At 37.6% G+C, this 21,014-nt stretch overlaps 1 pseudogene; it reads left to right on the forward strand.

Moving 5' to 3' along the window:
* Positions 1 to 3,753: 3,753 nt before the first annotated feature.
* The window catches only part of LOC120222080, a 174,948-nt pseudogene continuing 157,687 nt past the window's right edge, over positions 3,754 to 21,014 (forward strand).

Consider the following 21,014-nt stretch of genomic DNA (forward strand, 5'->3'; position numbering starts at 1 on the left):
ATCCCGGCCCGATTTTATCTTCCCCGGTTCGCACTCACGTTAGAAGTCTCTCTCAGTGGATTCTGCATCCTTTTTCTCCCAATCTCTCAGGTTTTGTAAGGTTTCCAATGGCTTCAGATCTTTTCTGTGTGATGTATGGGTGCGAGTGCAAGTACGGAGCTCCTTACTTCTCCGCCATCTTGCCCCCTCTTCTTTCTATTCATTTTCTTTCAAGTGTTATTCTTGAACAGTCTGCCCAATCACTCTTGATCTGCAATATCACTTCATTCATATGTGTCCATGAATCTGATTTGGGTTTTTTTTATGTTCCATTTTTCACTTTTCTAATCATTTAACCAAAAGCATACTGCCTTAATTGATACCAATACACACATACACATACACACCAAGTACATATGGTCCCCCTACTCATGGTTAAATATGCATTTTAAATTCAGCTTTTCAAATTGAAAACTGTATGTAGATATGTATGTAGATAGATAGATAGATAGATAGATCTATATATATGTACATATATCTATAGATCTATAGGTTAATCTATCTATATATGTATATATCTACCTATCTATACATATCTGTACCTATATATAGATAGAATTCACATTCTGGTTGGAATTACACAGAGATGATCTAATGTTTTAAAATTGACCATTTTATGACACCTAATGAACATTTTATGTCTCTCTATTTCGATTTTTAAAATTTCAATCTTATTTACCGTCTTTCTTTTTTAATGTTTTTATATATTTTTGAGAGAGGGAGAGCACAGCAGAGGTGGAGGAGAGAGGGGGACAGAGGATCTGAAGAGGATTCTACACTGACAGCATTAGGCCCGATGTGGGATTCAAACTCACGAACTGTGAGATCATGACCTGAGCCTTAGTCGAAGGCTTAACTGACTGAGCCATCCAGGCGCCCCTTATTTATCTTCTTTCATTGAAGCTTTCCAATTTTCTCCATAAAGCTTTACATACCTTTGTCATATATATTCATAGGTACTTATTGTTTTCCTAGGCAAAACAGACTTTTTGTTGAGTAATGTTCATGTGCTTCTAATAGCATTCAGATATAATCTTTGGTACTTAAGGATTTTTCTGTCATTATCATGCTAGGTAAAATTTTTCTTTGGATAACATAAGGAGAAATGAAGTTCTTTATTTAATATTGCTCTTACTTTCAGTAAATCTGCTATTTTACTAATGTTAGTCATTTGTAAGTCCTGCAGAATTTCTCTTGGAAGTTTTCTCACATCTGTTCCTTTTCATGCCCAACCAGCTTGTACATAATAGTACTTTCTTACACCAGGGCCCCATTACATCAAGACTGAATTTCCAGAATAGTTTCTCAAATCTATCTATTGTCTTCTGCTCAACAAACCCTAACCTAACCTATAGAGAATTTCTTAATGAATAAAATTGGCCTTATTCCCTAATTTAAATAAATGCTCAATGGCTAAAATTCATATCTTATTAGATTTTCCCTGTCTCTCATTTAACTTCCTCAAGAGGAGCTATAATTTATACTTCTAATCTGTTTCTGTCTCTCTGTCTCTCTGCCTTTCTCTCCCATCAAGTCAGAGAGAATCTGTACCATCTCTGTCACCTATAACTAACATGCCACATTTGCTCACATATCTCTGAATCCTTCATTCTTAAGCATTTGTCCCTGCCCATACTTCCCATATAAAAAAAAAAAAAAAAAACTCTTGCCTTTGAAATCCAAGTTAAGCTCCACTTTGATTTGAGGTTTGATTTGAGGTTTTCTCCTGTTATTCAACCCACATGCATAGCTCACTATTCTGAATTCCTTAGTAATGATTCTACATATGCTTATGTTGTCAGAATACTACGTAATGTGCTATTTTCACGTTTTTATGTTTCATCTATCAACAATAATGGATTGAATTTGTAACATGGTCAGATACTGTTTCTGCAACGAAACCTCTTTGGCATGTTTGAAATGGGACATTTTGCATCCTCAAAGTAAATACACCAACCTAAAAAAGACTAACTGCTCAATGACTATTTGTTTATTAGTTTCCCTTATTTACTGCTCAATTCCTGCAATAGAGTAACTGTATACATATTAAATACTTAATGTACATATTTATGTGCATTATGTACCTCTCCTAAAGACAAAGTGAGTAAGATTTCTTTTTTCTTTGTAACTTAAGATGTTTTATAAAAATGATAGGGTTTCTATCGAAAAATCTGTATAGGGTGTAATGAAAATGCCTATATTAATAGTTTTTGTCTGATTTGCCTGTCTTTTTTAATATGGCTTGCCTTATTCCAAATAAGGATTCCAAACCACAGAATAAAAATTCAGAATCAATTCAGAATGAAGCATCAGCACTTTGGTGTTAACATTAAGTGAGCTATGTTAACACTTCACTATAAGTATATATTGCTTATTTCTCTCTCAAAAGCCTATCAATAAAGGGGATATAAGCCTAGATTGTCAAACACCTTATTTACAAGAGAGAATATTTTAGGTTAGCATCTTACTGATAACTAACTCTTTATAAGGTACAATTTTTACAGCTCACCAATTTACTTAGGAATCAATTAATTTGCTTCCACCCCCCTCCTTTAGAGACTGCAGTATTTCTAACTTCATCTATAGCTTAATCTCTTTGAACTTGAAGTTAGGAAAGGTTGACATGACTGGAGCCATTTTAAAATGGAATTGGAGCAGCCACTGCAGAGAAACTCACTTTTGTTTGAGCTGGGTCCAAACCTTAGGCTGAGCAAAATGGCAATTGTTTTAAGTAATTGCTTGAGAAGTCAGTAGGAGAGAATTGGCATTCTGATCACAAGACTGATAGTTGTGGAGTTTCTAAAGATAAAATCAGTAGTCAATGTCTAACCGAGAGTTAACTTGTTAACATCCAGAGGAAATCTTTTTTTTTTTCCTTTTCTTCAACTTATGTAATTGTCCTCCCCCACCCCCTGCTTCCTTTAGCTCATAAAACAACTTTGTCATCACCTTAGAAGCAGGAACACTATTTGGATAACCACATGAATCTGAGCTCCCCAAATTTCAATACTTTAATTGCAAATAAGCACTCATCTGCCTCTCATTGTGGCTCTTTATTTTCAGGTTGACCACGGAAAGACTGGAGAAGAAGCCATTAATGATACAACACTTAGAATAAACTCTCTAAAGAACAATCTTGTAATTCCAAATTTCGAAGTTTGTAATTTATTATTTTATTTCTTTAAAATGTTTATATTTGAGGGGGAGAGGGGCCGAGAGAGAAGAGACACAGAATCTGAAGCAGGCTTCAGGTTCTGAGTTGTCAGCATAGAGTCAGATGCAGGGCTCAAACTGATGAATCATGAGATCATGACCCAAGCTGAAGTCAGATACTTAACCAACTCAGTCATCCAGGTGTCCCTTCATTGTCATCTATCAGTTCATATTCCCTCAATAGCTTCCTATAATCTAAGCTTATTTTCTTCCAGAATGTCAACAGTATGACATTTCATCATGGTTTTTTTTTTTTTTTGCCAGTAATACAATTTCTTTTACTATTATGCATAGTAAACATCTGCTGCCATTTTCTTCCTGCCTTGCAAAAAATAAGTCGTCTATAAAAAACATAAAAATTGTAATAAACCACCTTTGAGAAATTCTGACAGAAACAAAGTTTTAGCACTTGTGTAACTAAAAGTTTTAGTTAGGCTTTTTGCCTGTGGACTCTACTGTATAAGCATCCTTGAAGTCTCCCTTCCCACTGCCATCATAGTTGAGTTAGAGTCACCCAAAGAGCTCGAACAGCTGCTGAAGTTTTTCATTGGAGGTTTGAGCTTTGAAGAAACCAATGAGAGTCTGAGGAGCCATTTTGAGCAATGAGGAACACTCATAGACCATTTGGTAATGAGAGATCTAAACACCAAGTGCCCCAAAGGCTTCGGACTTGTCAGATATGCCACTGTGAAGGAGGTGGATACAGACCACACAAGGTGGATGGAAGGGCTGTGGAACCAAAGAGGGCTGTCTCAAGGGAAGGCTCTCAAAGACCTGTGTCCACTTAACTGTGAAAAAGATTTTTGTTGGTGGCATTAAAGAAGACACTGAAGAACACCATCTAAGAGGTTATTTTGAACAGCATGGGAAAGTTAACATTGTTGAAATTATAACTGACTAAGGAAGTAGCAAGAAGACAGGCTTTGCTTTTGTACCATTTGATGTCTATAACTCCATAGACAAGATTGTCCTTCAAAAATACCATACTGTGGATGACCACAGCTGTGAAGTAAGGAAAGCCCTATCTAAGAAGGAGATAACAGATGCTTCATCCTGCCAAAGAGGTCTAAGTGGTTCTGGAAACTTGGGTTATGTTTATGGGGTGGTTTTGATGGGAATGACAACTTCGGTCATGGAGGAAACTTCACAGGGTGAGGTGGCTTTGATGGCAATCAAGGTGGTGATGAATATGGTGGTAGTGGTGATGGTTGTATGGGATTTGGTAATGGTGGAAGCAAGTCTGGAGGTGGCAGAGGCTATAATGACTTTGGCAATGACAACAGTCACTCTTCAAATTTTGGACCCATGAAAAGAACAGATTTTGGAGACAGAAGTTCTGGCCCCTAGGGTAGCAGAGGCCAATACTTTGCCAAACCACCAAACCAAGGTGGCTATGGCAGTTCCAGCAGGGGTAGTAGCTATGTCAGAAGACGAGGGTTTTAATTACTGCCAGGAAACAAAGCTTAGCAGGAGAGGAGAGCCAGAGAAGTGATGGAAGCTACAGGTTCCAACAGATAGGTGGGCTCAGCCAGGCACGGTGGTGGCAGGTCATACCTGCTACAGAGAAGACATGTCTTAGACAATACTCATACGTGTGTGCAAAAAACTCAAGGACTGTATTAGTGACTGATTGTATAATAGGGTATTTTAGTTTCTGTTCTGTGGAAAGTATAAAGCATTCCAACAAAGTGTTTTATATAGATTTATTTTTGTACCCATGCTATTAATTGCTAAATGTAATAGTCTAATCATAATCTGAATAAATTGTGGCTTTTTACATAAATAAATAAATAAATACATTTTATCAGAGATTTTAATATTTTAATATGCCTTATGAAATTTCAGGAAGGACAACACTCTCTACAGGATTGTCTGAAAATTTGTACAAATGAAACTAAAAGACAGAAATATTTTCCACCTCAAGATATGACTCTTTGGCATATTGATTATTTTAATCCAGTTATTGTTTTTTTAAGTGAGATCTACATTCAACGTGGGGCTTGAACTCATGGCCCTAAGATAAAGAGTTGCATGTTCTACCTATTGAACCAGCTAAGCGCCAGCTAGCTTAAACATAAGCTGGTTATTTTTAAGAAACTGCAAACACAAAAAAAGCTCTGAAAACTGAGTAGAAGTCACACTTTTGTTAAAAAAATTTACATTTATAAGACAAATTTCCAGTTGTGGGAGTGTCTCCCTCACTATACCTGGAAGAAGGAAACACTCAATGTCTAGAAATTTATCTATGGAGAAGGGAATGACTTCAATCTGTGTAATAAATAACTTTATCTTTGTTGACTGTGCTTTTCCTGGTACCTCCCATAATTAACACCCCACCTCCAATGTCTTCTTTTGTCTTTAGCTAACAAATTTAAGTATGTAGGTATTTAAGGGGATAGCTTTTGTATGTTTGAGGTGTTACTCATTACCTGGGTCTCAGCCATGTATACAGGAAGTATACATGTTATTAAACTTTTGTTTTCCTTCTATTAATCTGTCTCATGCCAATTTAATTATTAGATTGCTAAAGAACCTAGAAAGGTAGAAGTAAAAATTTTCCCCAACAAAACTGTTCCTTTTTCAAATTTTCCATAGGACTGACAACATGTTTTGAAAAAATCTTGATAGAGTGGAAATATTATGAGTTTTCAGATCTCTGGAGACTACATTTAAATCTCAATCCCTCCCAGTCCTGCCTCTGTTAATTAAAACTTTGAGCTTGATATCATCATGTGTAAATAGGAAGTATAACTGAACAAATAGGACCATTGTATAAATGGAATAAGCTAATTTGGTTGGCTCTTTTCAACATTGAATTAGGTCCTAGACAATGGCCAACACTTGGTTAGGAGCTAGAGATAAAGAGATAACTAAGACATAACCCTGGACTTCAAAGAATTCACTATTTTCAAACTCACTGACCATTTATGACCATGGGAATTCTATGTGGCCACATTGCTCTTGGTTTCTTATTTTCTACATTCTTCTCTCTACCTTTTCATCACTTTTTTTGTGGATGCCAGCTTCAAGCTATTACTTTTCTAGTCAAAGCAATTTAGTTCTCCATTTCCCCAAACCAAGTATCCTTGAGCATCCAAATACCATAGATGGAAAACAAAAGGCCATATATTCTAGGTATCTATCCTGAAAAATGTAAAGGATAGAAAATTGTTTGAAATCTTGAACAGATTCCAGGTCAGATTTTTCGCAATTATCTCATCCAGTCTTGACATAAGTAAAGTGAAGCAATTGCAATGTATTTTCTTAAATGCCTGAGATCATCTGGAGGTGTTTGTTACTATTTTTCCCCCCTATTTCCACTTAGTTATTCCTCTTTTAAATAAAAGTTTTCTCAGCCAATAATATACACACAAAGGTACCTTCTCTTTAAAAATCAGCAGCTGTTCTTTTTGTCAATGTTTATTTATTTGCTTTGAAAGAAAGAGAGAGAGCAGGGAAGGGGCAGAGAGAGTGGGAAAGAGATAATCCCAAACAGGCCCCACTCTCAGTGCAGAGCCCAATGCAGGGCTCAGTGTCACAACCATGAGATTATCACCTGAGCTGAGATCAAGAATTGATGCTCAACTGACTGACCCACCCAGGCATTCCTCAGCAGCGGTTCTGATGAATATAGCAGTACATTCAAATGAAGAAAGAAAAATAGATATAAAACTGCAAACTCACAAAAAAGACATGTTCATATGAATATTAAATTGTTTCTTAAGTAATAGATTAGGATGTGCTTAACTAAAGAAATCATAATTTGTTCCAACTCAAAATAAATGTTTGAGTAACTAGTATATCAAAGCAATAAAGGCAGTTGCAAAAAAATAAAAATGACACAACATCAGGATTAAAATAATTTAAATTTTATACTAATGACAAACAATTAGGTATTTATTGAACCACTGCTGTGTGTTTTGCATTGTTACAAGTGTTTTTGTTTTTGCTTTGTTTTGGATGTGAAGAAAAAGATAGAAGCTGAAACTTCAGATTAGAATTTGCAGAAATGTAAAAAACATTCTTGAAATTTTGGTCAGACAATGCTTACTTCTACCTGTTAGATAGCAATAATCATAAAACACTTCAGATATATATCCTGAGGGGAAAAACTCATTCAGCTATTATGCAAGTTTGGGTTGATTTTGTTTTCAAAGTTGATTGGTTATTGTAACTGACTATAATAGAGGCAAATCTTTTTTTTAATTATGTTTTCTCAGAAAAACAGCAAAATAGGTAAAATGATACACATTAAATAATGAGTATCAAAGTTAAATTTTCAAATCTGGTCTGAGTTGGCACAAAAATATTTCCAATGATGTTTCCCTCTGCCACTCCTTCATAGCCTGCTTTGAATTGAGGCACCCGTGCTTTTATTTTATCCCATTTCATAAAAATCCAGAAATAAGAATATGCGGAAGAATAAGGATTATATGGACAAGATTGGATTCTTGAATCAACTGGGGATTTAGAAAACAAGTTTTTTTAAAAAAACATTTCATGAATAATTTTATTCCCAACTCTTTAAAAATCTTATAATGTAATTTTGTCTCATCTTACAATTTTTTATCTTGCAAAGAGGAAAAATATTATTACTCATTTCTTTCTATGGAGGTAATATATGGAAAGAAAACCTCTCCTCTACCCTGTTAACTTGAATGACCAGAGCCTATGAAATACATGGACAAAAGACAGATTAACAAAATAAAAAGCATTCAAATTTCATTGATGTTAATACTTTTTTATGCATGGAGATTTCACAGGAAAGAAGTGAAATTCCAAAGAGGTGGTCAGACCTGAGAGCCCACATGCCATTTTAACAAAGGGTGATAAATTTGGAGAAGTAACTAGATAAAGGAAAGGGGGTTTGGGGACTTCTAGGGACAATAAATTCTGGGAAGGTATGTATATAGTGAAACTAATGTAAAATAAGGGTGACACTAGGAAGCTTTGTTTGTGCAAATTCATTTTGCTGTTTTCTGTCTTCTCCGTGACCATAAAAATCCCCTGGAGAGGGGGATTTATGGCAGTCTTCATTCCTCAGAAATTTCTGCTTCTCATCAGATAAGAGAAACTCCAAGAAGACTGCTTTCTGAGTCTGTTAATTCTCAATTGCCATCGGCTCAAAATAATTCACATTCCAAAGTGACATATTTCAGGGCATATTCAGATCCCCTTCAGTAACAGAGGTTCAAATGTCAGCTCAAACAAAACTGTTGTCACCATACCTTTACCGTTTCTGGTATCAGAAACTAAAGTCAATTAACTCTTGATCATGAACCATAGTCGGGAGTCATCCCCAGTCAGGATTCCAGCCGTAGTTTTGTTTCCTGCGAGAGCTTCAGCTCAAGGTAGACAGCCAGATTCTCTCAGGCATTTGGAAGATTCTGACTACCTTTGGCAATTCTAGAGGTTCCTTCTGTCACTAGTTTCACTTATACGTCCAAGGATCTTACAATGAACAAAGGTACTCACCTATTCAGAATATAAGCTCACAGTGTTTGAAAATGCATTATTGTTTTAACGTTTATTTATTTTTGAGAGAGAGAGAAAGAGCATGAGCAGGGAAGGGGCAAAGAGAAAGGAAGATTCAGAATCCAAAGCAGGCTCCAGGCTCTGAGCTGTCAGCACAGAGCCAGAAGCGGGGCTCAAATTCACAAACCATGAGATCATGACCTGAGCCAAAGGCAGAGGTTTAACCAACTGAGTCACCCGGACACCTCTGAAAATGCATTATTTTCTTGTAAACATCCAGGAAAAAGAGCCTGCTCTCTCTCATTTCATACAACCTATGTGATGCTGTGGATTGCAGAGTAAGATCCATTAATCAAATCAGTTACCATGTAAAAATCAGAATGTAATAGCTTCCCTTTGTCTTTCATCTTTACATCTTATGTAAATGCCAAACACCTCTTATTAACAAAATCCAGGTGGAATACTGCTGGAAAGTAAGTCAAAGCAAAATAGTTCCCAGGGTTCAGCTTCCTTTAGCAAAGGGAAGACTTTACAAAGGTGATAGTAATAAATATATCCTGGCATGTAATATGTATGCATGTGTTAAAGTTTTCTGAACAATTCACAAATATTATCAAATAGCCTCCTTGATATTTTTTGTGCTACTCAACGAAACATCAGAGTTGTTTCCCTTCAGAATATTTTATCTTCTTCTATGAAACCTCTTATTTTTTAATTTGTACAACCACCCAAACAAGTTTTCCAGAGTTAAGTTCTTATTAAGATTAGTAAAATGGCTAAAGCATTCTGTACATTTACCCCAAAAGAAATATTATATCTTTTGACCAAGGAAATAAGGCTTATGTGCCACAACAATTTCAGGCAGGCTTCAGAGGTGACTAAATATCCCAAGTAACTAAGTACTAAATCCAATGTACCCTACCTCAGGCAACAAGTAAACCAAAGGATGTTGTTCTTCTAGGTCGTCCTGCTCAAAACTTTCCCTAATTTTGAGGCTCCTGGGTGGCTCAGCTGGTTAAGTGTCAGACTCTTGACTTTGGACTCTTGATTAATGCTCAGGTCATAATCTCACAGTTTGTGAGTTTGAGCCCCACATTGGGCTCTATGCTGACAGCACAGAGCCTGCTTGGGATTCTCTCTCTCTCCCTCTCTCTCTGCCTCTCTCTCTTTCTGTCTCTCTCTCAAAATAAGTAAATATTTAAAAAAACCTTTTCCTAATCTTGGCATTAAGATTGGTGTTAAGTATCACCTCTACCTCCAAAATATTCATGTTAAAATTTGCTAAAATACTGCTTGCTATTAGACCATAAATTTAAAAATAATAATAAATCCATAAATGACTCTGTTCTGTCACTTTGAGCTCTCGTTTATGCATCCTATCAACAAATGTGAAAACCAAAACACAGTGCAGGAGTCTAGTTCCCTATTATCTTCAAGTTGAAGGGGTCTTTCTCACCACACTCAAACAAAAATGATAAAAGAGCAAACTGCACTCATTTCTTTTTTGTGTGTAGGAATGAAAAGTAAATTACAGGTCCCAGACCAGTCCACAGTGTATATTTTACTCATCTGTCTAGATAAGTACACTGTACATGTTATGTGATATGACATAGAATATATAGCAGTGTATACTATTAAGAAATACCATTTGTGTTATCTTTAATCAAAAGGTATGGGAGCAGATGGGCAATTGCCTTGGATGAGAGAAGAGATCAAGGGCAGGGTGAATTATCTGATCTGACTACAGGGGCAACATTGCAAAACAGATGCAAAATTTAGTTTGGGTAAGGACTTTTCTACTGAGCCTGCATTTCTGAGTTTGAGTTGAGGTTACCTCTTACAATTTAAGAAAGGGACATTCAACCAAATCTCTAATGAATTCAGGTGGGGAATAAAAGTGTTGCTAAGTGAATGGAGGATAAATAGGAATAAGAACATAGGTATTTATTCATCATAGAGAGTGTATTACGTATTGGTTGGAAGTTACAACTTATTTTATCAAAAGGTGTCCTTAGCCACTTTTATCTGTGGGGTATTTGGCAGTCAAGGTTACCAGCTGTTCTTTGCAACAGGCCAGGTTAATAATTTTTTCTCTGTTGTATAACAACAGAAACTGAGATGGGTTATAGAAATCCTGGAATAAATAAAGAATAAAGAGTGTGTTATTTTAAATATTTTAGAGGCTTTATATGTATGCATGTAGTATAAACTATCAAATGAAGCTCTTAATTTGGGAGATCCATTGAATCAAGCTAGAAATTTTGAGCAGTATAAGAATGTCAGCATTTGAGATTCGGGAATTAACTTAACTGAATTGGTTGTGTGGGCTCTACAAATTCACTTTACTATATTGATGTGATTGCATGAAAACATATAACTTTAAAGTGAAATTGTAATCATGAATAAGGTAAATATTGTCTATGCTGTTCTTCCACCTCAAATATGGTGGTCATTTAATAAATCTCTTGTCAGTATTTTTGGTTTCAGATCAGTCATCTGAAGAGCATAAGAGGCATCACCTCTTTTTTATACAAAAAGAAAAAAAACAAACAAACAAAGCCAATGACTTTTCTTTTTTTTTTTTTTAATGTTTTATTTATTTCTAGGAGAGACAGAGAGACAGCATGAGCAGGGGAGGGCCAGAGAGAAAGGGGGTCACAGACTGAAACAGGCTCCAGGCTCTGAGCTGGCAGTCAGCACAGAGCCCGATGCGGGGCTCGAACCCACGAACCGCGAGATCATGACCTAAGCAAAAGTCGGACGCTTAACCGACTAAGCCACCCAGGCACCCCCCAATGACTTTTCTTATACCTGTCAGAGAGTTGAGGTCACATGGCAAATAGTCTCCCAGAATTCTGAGGTAGCAGGTCTACTTCTTATGTGCCCCAGATCAGAGAATCACAGACCTAACCAGTTGAACTGGAGCAGAAATCACTGGATCCAGACACATAGGTGAGAACACTGAAATGGTAATATTCATGAACGACCAAAGACAAAAAAAAAACTACCTCAAAAAAAAAAAAAAAAAAAAAAAAAAAAAAAAAATCCTGAAGGCTTTACTTTTATGTGGGTTATGCCTCCAGGAGCCCCACAAAATACTACGGGGAAGACGTGAGAAAGATCCCCCCTGGTTCTGGTAGGGAGAAGTAAAGTAGCCATTTGAAAATATGCCCAGAGTGTTTTCCATGATGAAGGCTTGCTTTCAAATAAATAAATAAATAAATAAATAAATAAATAAATAAATAAATGTGTTAGTTCACCCAAAAGTAAGGGCAATTTGCCAATCTGGTGGCCCCCTAGGCTTCCTGTCTCACCTAGGGTGGGAAAGGATAACAAAAGCCAAGATATACTTGTGAAGGTCATATTCCAGGCATACAAGCAGCTAAAGATAAGACTGAGATTTAATCAAAAGAAGACAGGATACTTCCTATCCCCTACTTCTTACCACCACATCAAAGACTCTGGGATAAAAACAGTGGATGCAGCTGAATGAATTGCAAGGCACAATGTTAAGAAGTTAGTGGGGGAAATCAAAGACAACATGGAAGACAAAGATATTAGAGAAGTTTGAAGACCCTGGAAACTGCATCATTAGCAAATATTACATACCACCCAACTCCTACCTTAATTAATGTAAAACTTCACATTCATTAACCTCATTTTCTTAAAGTTTATGTATTTACTTTTGAGAGAGAAAGAGACAGCACCAGTTGGGGGAGGGACAGAGAGGGAGAGAGAGAAAATCCCAAGTAGGCTTTGCATCATCAGTGTGGAGAGAGACACAGGGCTCAAACCCACGAACCATGAGATCAAGATCTGAGCCGAAGTTGACATTTCATCGACTGAGCCACCCAGGTGCCCCTAATTGACCTCATTCGTATTACTCAGTATGTTATGTCCATTTCCAACAAAATTACAAGACATTTTAATAAGCAAGAAATATACAATCTAATGAGACAAAGCAAGGATAGAACCAGACCCAGATATGACATGGAAGTCAGAATTATCATTTTAAAATAACTATAATTACTATGAGAATTCTAATGGAAAAAGTAGACAATATACAATAACAGAGGTAATATAAGCAGAAAGATAAAAACTCTAAGAAAGAATAAACAGAAATGCTAAAGGTAAAAACACTAACAGAAATGAAGAATGCCTTTGATGTGCTCATCAAGAGTATTAGTGAAATTGGGGCACCTGAGTGGCTCAGTTGGTTGGGTGTCTGACTTCAGTTTAGGTCATGATCTCACAATTCGTGGGTTTGAGCCCCATGTCAGGCTCTGTGCTGACAGCTCAGAGCCTGGAGCCTGCTTTGGATTCAATTCTGAGTTTCCCTCTCCCTCTACCCCTCTCCTGTTCTCTCTTTCTCTCTCTCTCTCTCAAATAAACATTAAAAAATTTTTAAAGAAGGGGTATTAGTGAACTTAAAGATATAGAAACTTCACACGCTAAGATACAAAAAGAAAGCAAATAGAAACAAAGAAACTGGACACTCAGGAACTATGAGAAATTTTCAAAAGGTGTAATACCCGTGTAACTGGAATACCAAAGGAACAGAAGATAGAGCAGAAGAAATATTTGAAGTAGTAATAGCTTAAAACTTTCCAAAATTAATGACATACACCTATCGACAGATCTAGGAAGCTCAGAGTACAAATAAAATACAAACAAAAATCAAACCAAACAAACAAACAAAATCATCTACACCTCGTCATGAACTATTCAAAGTATAGAAAACCAAAAGCAAAGAGAAAGTTTTAAAATAAGATAGAGGTGAAACCTACCTTATCTACAAGAGAAAAATAATATTGCCCACTTTTCATCAAAAACCATGCAAACAGGAGAAGAGTGGAGTGACATATTGAGTGTTCAAAGCAACATCCACCAATCTAGGATTCTGTATATCCAAAAAGTTACCCTTCAAATGTGAAAGAAAAATAAATGTGATCACAGTCAGAAATGTGGATCTACACAAATAAAGAAAAATAGTCAAAGAAAAGGATAAAGAAGGCAAATAAAATATTTGTGCATTCTTAATTGATGCAGTAGGTAGCTTTCTGTTCAGAGTAATGATAGTAGGGATGTATTATGTAAATAAGTGAAATGAACTGTAGTAATATTACAAGGAATGGAGGGAGGCATTGGAAATACTGTGTTATAAGTGATCTGCACTATCTGTGAAGTGGTAAAACAGAACTTGAAAGCGATTTAGATTAGATGTTCATGTATACTGCAAGATGTAAAGCAATCCCTAATTTAAAAAATCACAAAGAGGATTACAAAATCCTACTACGAGAGGAGAGAAAATAAAGTCATATAATTACTCAACTAAATGGAGCGCCTGGGTGGTTCAGTTGGTTAAGGGTCTGACTATTAATTTTGGTTCTGGTCATGAGCTCACAGTTCAGGAGCTCATGAGCCCCTCATTGGGCTCTGCAGTGACAGTGTGGAGCCTGCTTGGGATTCTGTCTCCTTCTCTCTCTGCCCCTCCCTCACTTGCTCTCTGTATCTTTCTTGAACAAAATAATATTTAAAATAAACATAATAAATAAACAAACAAATATTCAAAGGCAGAGAAGGCATGAACAGAAAATATGTTTTTAAAAAAAGAAAGAGAGGAACCTGGCTGGCTCAGTCAGTAGAGCATGCAACTCTTGATCTCAGGGACTCTAAATTCAAGTCTCGTGTTGGGTGGAGAGATTACTTAAAAACAAAATCTTAAAAAAATAAACAAAGAAGTACAACAACTAGAAAACAGTTACAAATGTGATATAAATAATTTGATAAACACATGATATAAATAAGTGAATGAATAAATGAATAAAAGGAAGAGGAGAGACCAATTTCCGTTGTAGAATTCTGCATAATTTATATAGATACTCTTCCTTCAGAGGGAGAGCACAACCACTTTCCCACCTCATTAAGTATTATCAAAAAAAAAAATTTAGCTGAATATATTTTAAAGATCTTCTTGGCTTTATTCAATAATTCATGAATTAGGCAGCATCCCATATAGCAGATAGAAAAAAAGCTCCAAAGAACTGTACAAAATAAGAGATGTTTACAGGCAGAAGGAGACTAGATAAAGAAGTTACTAGCAAAGCAAAAATAAATTACTGGGACTACATCAAAATAAAAAGCTTCTGTACAGGGATGAAGACACTCAACAAAACTAAAAGGCAACCCAGGAAATGGGAGAAGATATTTGCAAATGACATATCTGATAAAAGGTTGGTATCTAAATTATATAAATAATTTACAAAACTCAACACCCCCAAAACAAATAATCCAGTTAATGGGCAGACGACATGAAAAAAACACTTCTCCAAAGGAGATATCCAGATGGCCAATAGACACATGAAAAGATGCTCATCATCATTTATCATCAGGGAAATGGAAATCAAAGCTAAAATGAAATATTGCCTTATTCTGACACCTGTCAGAATGGCTAAAATCAAAAACACAAGAAACAATAGGTGTTGCAAGGCTGTGAAGAAAAAGAAACCCTCATGCACTGTTGGTGGGAATGCAAATTGGTACAGTTCCCACTCTGGGAAACTGTATAGAGTTTCCTCAAAAAGGTAAGAATAGAACTACCTTATGATCCAGCAACTGTACTACGAGGTATTTACCCGAAGGACACAAAAATATGAATTCAAAGAGATACATGTATCTTGCTATTTATAGCAGCATTATTTACAATAGCCAATATACAGAAGCAGCCCAAGTGTCCACTGATCAATGAATGGATAAAGAAGATGTGGTGTGTATGTATATGTGCACATATGTATGTATGGATATACAATGAAATATTAAAAAAGAATGAGATTTTGCCATTTGCAAGGACGTAGATGGAGCTAGAAAGTATAATGCTACGTGAAATAAGTCAATCAGAAAAACATAAATACCATAGGATTTCACTTATAATGTGGAATTTAAAAAGCAAAACAAATTGAGCAAAGGGGAAAAAGAGAGAGAGAGAGAGAGAGAAACAAGAACAGACTCTAAACTATAGAGAACACACTAATGGTTACCAGAGGGAGGATGGATGAGGGGGATGGGTGAAACATGACAGGGATTGAAGAGGGCACTTGTGATGATGAGCACCAGCTGATTAAAACAAAAACTTAAAAAAATTAATCAACTAATTAAATAATAATTAATTTTTAAAAGAAGATATTACTAGCAGAGGGGCGCCTGGGTGGCTTAGTCGGTTAAGCGTCCGACTTTCGCTTAGGTCATGATCTCGCGGTTTGTGGGTTCGAGCCCCGCGTCGGGCTCTGTGCTGACTGCCAGCTCGGAGCCTGGAGCCTGTTTCAGTCTGTGACTCCCTCTCTCTCTGACCCTCCCCTGATCACGCTCTCTCTCTCTCTCCTAAAAATAAATAAAAATAAAAAAAAAAACACATTAAAAAAAAGAAAAGAAAAAATAATTTAAAAATTATTCCCCAGTTTTCTGAGTTTCAAAAAAAAAAAAAAAAAAAAAGAAGATATTACTAGCAGAGAGCTGATTGTTTTAGGCAAGGTTACTTTTCTTTGGGGGACAATAGGAATTACCCTATTAGTTTTAACCAGGTAATTCCAGATTGATTAGTTAAGATTACATTCCTTGAAGAGGCTAAAATGTGCAATTATGTTAGATATATTAAGTTCTGATTTGGGACATGGGCTCAGAATAAACCACTCCTGGGGCACCTGGGTGGCTCAGTCAGTGAAGCATTGGACTGCAGCTTGGGTCATGATCTCACAGTTCATGGGTTTGAGCCCCCCATCAGGCTCTGTGCTGACAGCTCAGAGCCTGGAGCCTGCTTGAGATTCTGTCTCCCTCTCTCTCTGCCCCTCCCCTGCTCATGCTGTATCTCTCTCTCTTAAAAAATTAAAAAAAAAAACATTAAAAATTTTTAAAAAATTTTAAAAACTCTTCATTATATATTAGTAGTTTAATACATTGTCCTTATTTGGACTCTTGAAAAATATATGCCTATAGTGTTTCATTGTCAAGGCATACACTGGAATTATGTTTTAACATTACTTTCATGTGATTAATTTTGCTTATATGGATAACTAAATAAACATAAAAGTTTAGTTAAGAAATAAAATAATAGCTGTTTATAAATGTTGCCCAAAGTTTCAGTATGTTAATTCAGTGAATATTCGTGGAAGAGTTCACATTATGAACCTATGAGCTATTGTCAAAATTTGAGTGAGCAGGAAAATGTGTGAGCGAGCTCTGAAGGATAGGGCTTGGTGTTTATCAAAGCGCAGCCCATGGGACTCCAGAGCAGAAGTTAAAGACATTAACCCCGGAAGGAAAATAGGGAAACACAAAGCACAGTGGTCCCATTTAGAGCTCTCCCTTTCATATAAACATGGACACAAGGTCACCTGGGGCAGCTCAGTCCCTTAATCTTCTGACTCTTGATTTGGACTCAGGTCATGGTCTCAGAGTTCCTGAGTTTGATCCCCGCACTGGGCTCCATGCTGACAGTGCAGAGTCTGCTTGGGATTCTCTCTCTCTCTCTAAAAATAAATAAATAAGCATCAAAAAAAAAAGTTGGACGTAAAACTCAAGAAACTCTTCCTGAGACGGAATCTGGTTTTCTCCACTCCAGAAGCTGTGTCTGCATCAAATGACAATCGGGTGTCCTTACTAACACTGAAAGCTCTAAAGGAATCCTACTTTAATGTCTACTTATTTGAAAAGATGAACTTTTCTTTTTTTTTTTAATATTTTTTATTTATTTCTAGGAGAGAGAGAGAGAGAGAGACAGCGTGAGCAGGGGAGGGTCAGAGAGAGAGGGAGACACAGACTCTGAAATAGGCTCCAGGCTCTGAGCTGGCAGTCAGCACAGAGCCCGACGCGGGGCTTGAACCCACGAACCGCTAGATCATGACCTGAGCGAAAGTCGGACGCTCAACCGACTAAGCCACCCAGGCGCCCCGAAAAGATGAACTTTTCTTAATAGCAGCTACAGGAAATATGAAAACATGGGACACAATATAGCTACTCTGAGTTAGGGCAGAAGAACCCAACACAGCATCGAGAATATGCATGACAGAGGAGGAAGGACTCTCAGATCGTATTAGAATAAGAAGCTACCAGAAGGAGTGAATCTCATCATGAAGAGAGGCATTACAGGTCTAGGTAGGAGAACTGCCTGCCCGGGAGGTCGCTCCCTGACAGAAAACACACTCAATAGTATTTAAGACTGTCCATCTTCTGTGGCCAAGTGCCTAAGTTGGAGACGATTACCCTGCCAGCCAAACCTTCACATGAGGCTCTGACTGTCAGCAGAGGAAGATGAGGAGAGTGAAGCCCCTGGAGCCAGAGATGGTGTTGAGGATTTTCATTCCATCGGGAGGCTGAGACACTGGAAAAGAAAGAAGCCTTTGAAGACAGAAGAAGAGCCTCTCCAGAGTGTGTGAAAGGACAGGAAGTAGTTTGGGGGCCTTGGAAGGACCCCAGCACAAGCCCAGTTTCCTTGTAACCATCCCTTCCCACCGCCCCTGGAACAGCTGCACAAGGTGCGTGCTCACCAAGCCTGTGTATCGGTCTGTCATAGCAGAAGCTGCTGCTATCGTTCCTGTGCGCTGGGCTGTAGTAGAGGATGGAGACGGGGACTCGCCGGTGCATTCCCCGGACCTGACTTACAGTTCACGCTCCACCTGGGTTTTCACGGAAGTGTACGCCGTGAAGGAAGAGGAGGGGTAAATCTGGAAAAGGGGAAGATTGAGCCGAATGGAGCACCAAGGAAGCAGTCAGCTCCCGTAGCTCTCACATAAATTCAGCATCCAGAGTCAAGCCTGGCACAGAGTCAAGTCTCAGTCAATTTGAGTTTAATTAAACACTTATCGCATTCATTACTGGGAGGTGGCAGTGTGCATTTTGGAAAGAGAGAAACCACGGGGGTCAAGTAGACATGGGTTTAAATCCTAGCTCTACCGCTTTCTAACACTGTGATCTACGGGAAGTTATTCGAACCTTGGTTTCTTTATGTATACAAAACAATAGTAATATTAATTTTACAGTGCTTTAAACACGATTGCAGTGTGTATACATATGGAGTCCACCAAAAGACCAGGTGTAGGTCATAGATGCTAAAGGAACATAGCTATGATTAGTCTTATTATTGGTTCAAATTGTTTTTTCCAAAAATGACACAGATTGTATGTTCTTAAGAGTAGAGAAGGGGCAACGGGGGGCTCAGTCAGTTAAGGACTCGCTTCAGCTCAGATCACAATCTCAAGATTTGTGAGTGTGAGGGGCGCCTGGGTGGGTCAGTCAGTTAAGCATCCGACTTCGGCTCAGGTCATGATCTCACGGTTCATGGGTTCGATCCCGGTGTCAAGCTCTGTGCTGACAGCTCAGAGCCTGGAGCCCGTTTCAGATTCTGTGTCTCCTTCTCTCTCTGACCCTCCCCTGCTCATGCTGTCTCTCTCTCAGAAGTAAACAAACAAACAAACAAACATTTAAAAAAAAAAAAGATTGGTGAGTTCAAGTCCCGTGATGGGCTCAGAGCCTGGAACCTGCTTCAGATTCCGTGTCTCTCTCTCTCTCTCTCTCTCTCTCACCCTCCCCTGCTCATGTTTGTGCTCTCTCGCTCTCTCTCTCCCCCCCTAAAATAAATAAATAAACACTTTAAAAAAAGAGTAGAGGAAATCTCTGATCCTTTCTATGTCTGTGGCAATGGCCTCGCTAAGTATACAAATGCCTTTATTTAACCAAACCTATGTAAGTGAATAATACTATTTGTACTACAATGTAGATTTGATACTCAAAGCATACAAAAATACCATGATGCCACAAAGCATGTGTGTATCTCCCAGTCACATAGGGAGGATATATGTCAGTATCAGTTCATTGCTCCACCTAAGGACTCACACACCGTGGAACTATGCATTCCAGAACGCCTCTGCTCCACTTGCTAGCACACAGCAATCCAGGAAGAGTGGTCAACCAAGTTATTCACATTAAACTGTTGTCATTTCCCACCTGTCACTCTGAGGATGTCTGTTAGTCATGATTTCTAGAAATAGAACCTGCAGGTTCTATGCCTTCCTCTATAGATAACGTGAGCATCTAAGCAACAAAAGTTCATTAGCCATGCATTTTCTGCCCTGTTTGAAGAAACACCTTTGTAAATTCACTTATTCCTACACACCAGGGAGGGACAACACCAACTACTACTTAATGCACTCTTATTGTTCTAGGATGACTATAGCAGTGAAAATAACCACTTCCACTTTTAAGGTTTGTTCTATTCTAAAATATGTGAAGAATAGTAGCAAACTTTATATTAGTTTCAGGTAGGCAATTTTTAAAACATTTAATATTGTGCTTGCATTAAAGAAAAACCAGAGCTTTAAACACAATCTAGCGGGTCTCTTGTTTTGCCCTCTCATTCACTCATTTTGAATGGCTTGTGGCATCTTTTGAGTGTTTATTACCGATTTTGAAAAAAAGCACATAAATCTAAGGAGTATCTAGTCCTTTTAGGACATCAGCTGCCTTTGTCTCACATTCACACAAAAGAGATACAAACAAACAATAGTCCTAGCCAATGAGACCACCCGGTAACAAAGAAAACTGTTAATGCTTCCTCAGTCCTTGACTGAGAACCTCCTTTCTTTCTGCTCCTTCTGAGTGTTCACTGTCCGGACACAATAGCAGCTACAGGTTTCTGAATCTTTTGTTAATGCTAATGGCAGGAGAGGAAGATAGATGTTTTTCCTTTAAAAAACAAGAAAAAAATCCAGGTAAACGAAAAGAAAATACTAATAGTAATATTAACAGGCTAACTTCAGTTTTTATCTCTAAAATTGCATGGGATTTTAGAGTAATTGCATGGGATTGGTTTATTTCTGTATTTCTCTGTAGGATCATGAGAACAATAGCACATCGTGTGTGTGTGTGTATGTGTGTGTGTGTGTGTGTGCGTGCGTGCGCGTGTGTGTGGCTTATCGACCTAGTAAATGCAATTCTTCTTTCTGATCCCAATGTGCAAATTTCACTAAAGATTTGAGCTCTACTGACAGTTTGTTCAGCAAGGGTAAAGACACCTTGACATGTATGACTTTATTTTTAAAAAATGACAGCTGACAGCATGGAGCCTGCTTGGGATTCTCTGTCTCCCTCATTCCCTGCCCTTCCCCAGCTCTCTCTCTCTCTCTCTCTCTCTTTCTCAAAATAAGTCAAGTTTAAATATAAAATTCCCTTGCCACCCATAACAGTTCTTTATATGAATGTCTTCCACAAAGGTGTCAGCCTTATGACTAAAAGGAGTC

This window comes from Hyaena hyaena, unplaced genomic scaffold, assembly GCF_003009895.1.
Source record: "Hyaena hyaena isolate Hyena2069 unplaced genomic scaffold, ASM300989v1 scaffold_833, whole genome shotgun sequence".
Lineage (NCBI taxonomy): Eukaryota > Metazoa > Chordata > Mammalia > Carnivora > Hyaenidae > Hyaena > Hyaena hyaena.